General features: G+C 46.6%; 1 protein-coding gene across 2 annotated transcripts in view; it reads left to right on the forward strand.

The window, feature by feature from the left end:
• The first annotated feature begins 4,329 nt into the window (after nt 1-4,329).
• The window catches only part of LOC133476942 (spectrin beta chain, non-erythrocytic 1-like), a 39,953-nt gene continuing 38,116 nt past the window's right edge, over nt 4,330-6,166 (forward strand). For both annotated transcript variants that reach the window (XM_061771011.1, XM_061771012.1), the window contains exon 1: nt 4,330-4,465. The gene's annotated coding sequence lies outside the window, so the exon portion shown is untranslated. The remainder of the gene's footprint in view (nt 4,466-6,166) is intronic.

A 6,166-nucleotide genomic window follows, 5' to 3' on the forward strand; every position in this document is an offset into this window, starting at 1 on the left:
TTTAATCTATTTAGAAACAAAACAAGGATGCGTTTGCTTGCTCTTTAAGATTAGTTCAACAATAGTTGCCCAATATGTTTAATACTCACTTGCCACAATTTCCCACCACTTCCGATTTCAAAATTGGTTTGTTGTAATCAAGTGCAGGGCAATTGTGTGTATGTAATAATAATAACACGATACAGCAGGGGGCGGCCGTAAGGGCGACAACAACATTGGAGGCGATGCAGAAATTTCTGGCAAGTAGTTGCTGTTTAGTGCATGTGACAACAATCTCCCCTCTTCCACATACACAGTGGATACGGAAGTATTCAGACCCCCTTAAATTTTCCAAACTGTTATATTGCAGCCATTTGCTAAAATCATTTATTTTTTCCCCCTCAATGTACACACAGCACCCCATATTGACAGAAAAAAAAATGGAATTGTTGAAATTTTTGCAGATTTAAAAAAACAAAAAAAAACTGAAATATCACAAAGCCATAAGCATTCAGACCCTTTGCTCAGTATTTAGTAGGAGCACCTTTTGAGCAAATACAGCCATGAGTCTTTTTGGGAATGATGCAACAAGTTTTTCACACCTGGATTTGGGGATCCTCTGCCATTCCTCCTTGCAGATCCTCTCCAGTTCTGTCACGTTGGATGCTGAACGTTGGACAGCCATTTACAGGTCTTTCTAGAGATGCTCAATTGGGTTTAAGTCAGGGCTCTGCCTGGGCCATTCAAGAACAGTCACGGAGTTGTTCTGAAGCCACTCCTTCGTTATTTTAGCTGTGTGCTTAGGGTCATTGTCTTGTTGGAAGGTGAACCTTCGGCCCAGTCTGAGGTCCTGAGCACTCTGGAGAAGGTTTTGGTCCAGGATATCCCTGTACTTGGCCGCATTCATCTTTCGTTCGATTGAAACCAGTCGTCCTGTCCCTGCAGCTTAAAAACACCCCCACAGCATGATGCTGCCGCCACCGTGCTTCACTGTTGGGACTGTATTGGACAGGTGATGAGCAGTGCCTAGTTTTCTACACACACGCCACTTAGAATTAAGGCCAACAGTTTCTATCTTGATCTCATCAGACCAGAGAATCTTAGTTCTCACCATCTGGGAGTCCTTCAGGAGTTTTTTTTAGCAAACTCCATGCGGGCTTTCATGTGTCTGGCACTGAGGAGAGGCTTCCGTCGGGCCACTCTGCCATAAAACCCCGACTGGTGGGGGGCTGCAGTAATGCTTGACTTTCTAGAACTTTTCTCCCATCTCCCGACTCCATCTCTGGAGCTCAGCCACAGTGATCTTTGGGTTCTTCTTGACCTCTCTCACCGAGGCTGTTCTCCCCGAGTTGCTCAGTTTGGCCGGACGGCCAGCTCAAGGAAGGGTTCTGGTCGTGCCAAATGTCTTCCATGTAAGGATTGTGGGGGCCACTGTGCTCTTGGGAAACTTAAGTGGAGCAGAATTTTTTTTTGTAACCTTGGCCAGATTTGTGCCTTGCCACAATTCTGTCTCTGAGCTCTTTAGGCAGTTCCTTTGACCTTATGATTCTCCTTTGCTCTGACATGCACTGTGAACTGTAAGGTCTTATATAGACAGGGGTGTGGCTTTCCTAATCAAGTCCAATCAGTATAATCAAACACAGCTGGGCTCCAATGAAGGTGTAGAACCATCTGAAGGATGATCAGAAGAAATGGACAGCAACAGAGTTCAATATATGAGTGTCACAGCAAAGGGTCTCAATACTTATTATGGCTGTGTGATATTTCAGTTTTTCTTTTTTAATAAATCTGCAAAAATGTCAAAATTCTGTTTTTTTCTGTCAATATGGGGTGCTGTGTGTACATTGAGGGAAATAATGAACTTAAATGATTTTAGCAAATGGCCACAGTATAACAATGAGTGAAAATTTTAAGGGGGTCTGAATACTTTCCGTACCCACTGTATGTTTGGCCTACGAGGTTATGTGGCAAGACGGAAGCCTTGTCTCACAAAGAATCAAACAAACTTGAAATGTCACAGACGCATGTGAAAAAATGTGTTGTGGTCTGATGGAAGTGAGGTTGAACTTTGTGGGCACAATCCAGAAAGGTCAGAATCATCTTTATTTGCCAAGTATGTCCAAAAAACACACAAGGAATTTGTCTCCGGTTGTTGGAGCCGCTCGAGTACGACAACAGACAGTCAATTGACAGAGAACACTGTTGAGACAGAAAGACATTGACAAAAACAGTCACTGAGCAATAAAGGGTTGCTACTTATCGGGTAATGCCGGTACAATTTTTAGTTTTTGTTTTGACAATTGTGCAAAAAGATGCAGTCCTCTAGCACTTATGGCACTTTGAATGACTAATATAGCAATAGTCCGGTGCAATGACCATTGTGTAAAGGGCGCCGACACTTCAAGGAGTGGATTTGGTTTAAAGTGACGAGTAGTGCGATAATCTGGGACAATGTTGATTGTGCAAATGTTGCAGATACTCCTCAGTCAGTGTGCAAGTGGTGCAGATGCTACTCTGGCATGAGTGGCCAGTATTGGTCAACAACAGATATGCAAATAGTGCAGCATGGCGAGACAACTGCAGTGAGTGTATGAGTAATATATAATTGGCCCAACAGAAATGTGACAACAAACTCAAGACAAAAAATTGCCACCATGTTGTAATGGAATTGTACGTCAGGTGTTTAAGAAGTTGATGGCAAGAGGGAAGAAGCTGTTGGAATGTCTGCTAGTTCTAGTTTGCATTGATCGGTAGCGCCTACCTGAGGGAAGGAGCCGGAAGAGCCGGTGACCGGGATGCAGATGGTCCGAGAGGATTTTGCACGCTCTTGTCTTAGTTCTGGCAGCGTGCAAGTCCTCAAAGGTGGGTAGGGGGGTACCGACAATCCTTTCAGCAGTTTTGATTGTCCGTTGCAGTCGGAGTTTGTCCTTTTTTGTAGCAGCACTGAACCAGACTGTGATGGAAGAACACAGGACTGATTCGATGACCGCTGTGTAGAACTGCCTCAGCAGCTCCGGTGGCAGGCTGTGCTTCCTCAGAAGCCGCAGGAAGTACATCCTCTGCTGGGCCTTTTTGAGGACGGAGTTGATGTTGATCTCCCACTTCAGGTCCTGAGAGACTGTAATTCCCAGGAACTTGAAGGACTCGACGATTGACACAAGGCAGCTGGACAGCGTGAGGGGCAGCTGTGGCGAAGGAGGCCTCCTGAAGTCCACGATCATCTCTACCATCTTGAGCGTGTTCAGCTCCAGGTCGTGTCGGACGCACCGCAGCTCCGGCCGCTCCGCTTCCTGTCGATACGCGGACTCGTCACAGTCTTTGATGAGGCCGATGACTGGTGTCGTCTGCAAACTTCAGGAGTTTGACAGGTGTTGAGGCGTTGAGGTGCAGTTGTTCGTGGAGAGAAAGAAGAGCAGCAGAGAGAGGACGCCCCAGTGCTGGTGGTGCGTGCGGATGGGTGGTGTCCCCCAGCCTCACCTGTTGTGTCCTGCCCGTCAGGAAGCTGTAAATCCACCGGCAGGTGGCAGGCGAGACGCTGAGCTGGAGAAGCTTGGAGAAAAGGAGTACGGGGATGATGGTGTTGAATGCACAGCTGAAGTCCACGAAGAGAATCCTCGCATAGGTCACCGAGGTGTTCTTGGATGAAGTGCGGTCCCATGTTGACTGTGTCATCCGGGGTGTCCAGCAGGGGACCTGTGACGCTCTTGAGGTGGTCCAGCACGAGGCCTTGTCGCGTGTCTTTGGCGCATTCCAATTAGAGGAGGGTGTGCAGACTTGTGCAACCACATTATTTTTGCTACTGTTTGATGTCCCATGAAATAGACTGGTGACCAGTCCGGGGTGATCTGGTGCGATGGGCAGCCGTGGTCCAACGGTTAAGATCGTCGCCTGCCACCGTGGGGGGACCTAGGTACAAGACCCCGACCGGACCATCCGCCAATATCCCCCGGACTCATGGCTGTGGTGTCCTTGAGCGAATCCGATACCCCGAAATGCTCCGCGGGCGCTTCGGCTGCCCCCTGCTCCGGTGTGTTCCGCTAACGTGTATGTGTTCACTGTGATGGGTCAAATGCACAGAACAAATTTCGTCTGCATGCATTTCATGACAATAAAGGTGATTCTTCTTCTTCTTCTCTCGATGGCGGGCGTGTTCTTGATGTTTTTTGTTGTCATCAGTTTTCAAACATTTGCTTTTTGATGTCGTTGTTAAAAAAATAAAAATAAAAAGATTATTTATTGATTGGTGGTCAAAAGTGACAGGCGTTTCCTGCAGGCTCGACCTCGTAAACAGGAAGTCGCGTGCGTGCGGGTGACATCACGGCGCCGGTGAACGCGCCAGTGGAGAGGGAAAGGGGCGTGGCCATCCGCCGCGTCATCCCCTGCAGCGGCGCCCTCATCTTCCTCATCTTCCTCCTCCGACTGGCGGCTTCTTTTTATCTCAACTTGGTCTCCTCCTCCTCATCGTCATCGTCATCTTCATCATCAGGTGAGCTGCTTGCGCTTTCCCGGTTCGGTTCGTTCGGCTCCTGGTGGGCGCGCCTCGATGCTGCGTTCAGGGACAGCACAAGACAGTCGGTCTCAGGCGCCTGATGGAGATGGGTCGGCCTCGGGCGGGGTTCCGACCGGTACCGACCCGTCCGACGCACGCTTATGTGACCAACAAGAGTGAATAATTAGCGACGATAGCTCCCTGCTTACCTGCCGCATGACCAGCACAAGTTCGAGTCATGTTCGGAACCGCAACGCTGATGACGTCATAAAGACAACAACACATTTGTTGTTGTCATGAAGTCATCATAATATCATCATGTGACGTGTAGTTGATTTCATGTGATGTCTTTCAAAACAATGGGGAAATCTGCCATCTGCCCCTATTTTGAAGTGCAAACAGGAAGTAGCATTCCTGTTTGAATTGAGATGACGTAACGAGCGAGACAATCTGCTTATTCAGGGCAAAACAATCTGCTTTGAGCCCGTCCAGAACTAAAAAAAAGTAAAGCACACTGATTATTTACACACTTACAATGTTAGGGCGTATATTGTTTACTCTTATGCTAACATTTAGCCAGATTAGCTCATTGATTGGTTACAAACTTAGCATCGATAGCACATTCATTGTTTACTCTGTTCTAATAGATTGTTTACTTTACTTATCCACACTTGCATGCTGATTGTTTATACGCTTAGTCACATGAGCGAGTTGAATGCTTCCTGTGCTACATCGGCCTTGTCATTTAGGCCACCATGTTGATCTTTGCTATCGTAGTCGCTCGCTAGCGTTTTGTTAGCGTGCTAACAACAATGCATAAGTGGCGTTTAGTTTTCCCGTTCAGCAACCAAGCATTCCGGGAAGCGGTCGATAACCGTCCGCTCGGGGTGCTTTAATGGCCTGTTAGACTAGCCGGATGCACTTCCTGCATTAGTGCTGATCAGCTGACATCAGTAGCCAATAGGGATCCATTAGAACTTTGCAATCTTGCACTTTACACACAACACTACATTATACACTAGATTAATACATCACTACAATACATTACCACACTACATTATCCTACAGTAATACATTACACTACATTGCATTATTACTACACTGCAGTACATCACCACATGAGTTTACATTACACTAATACTAGACTTTACACCAATTTTATCGGCCTTATCGGTATCGGCCGATAATTAGCATTTTATGCTCATCGGCTTTACGTCATAATTCGCAGATTCGATCAATAACGTCAATGCAAAAGACATTTACTCCGCGACGCCATCGTGCACAGTATATTTGAATCCAAAAGCTAGTTTATTTTTAGCCTTGTCGCGTGTCTTTGGCGTAGTCCTGTAAATATATGACTGCCAATAAAGTTATTTTTTAAAAAAAATGAAAAAACATTTCGGCGGTGTGGAACAGACAACACGTCTGAGAAAGACAACACGTTATGCCCCGGATCAGATGACAAGACAAATTTGCTCTTTCAAGATTGCACTATTTCAGACTACTGCAATAAAATCTGGTATTCCGATACCACCGCATCCCGTTTTTACGATCATTGGGCTTTACCTTGTCAACTCAAATGCGACTGGATACACTCGTTACCGTGGCGACGACAACAAGAGTGGAGCGCGCCGACTTTGTATTATAAGGACAAAATGGGGGGGGAAACGCATGTTGGTGGTCACCGGTGCTCGGAAC

Source organism: Phyllopteryx taeniolatus, chromosome 4 (assembly GCF_024500385.1).
Source record: "Phyllopteryx taeniolatus isolate TA_2022b chromosome 4, UOR_Ptae_1.2, whole genome shotgun sequence".
NCBI classification, from domain to species: domain Eukaryota; kingdom Metazoa; phylum Chordata; class Actinopteri; order Syngnathiformes; family Syngnathidae; genus Phyllopteryx; species Phyllopteryx taeniolatus.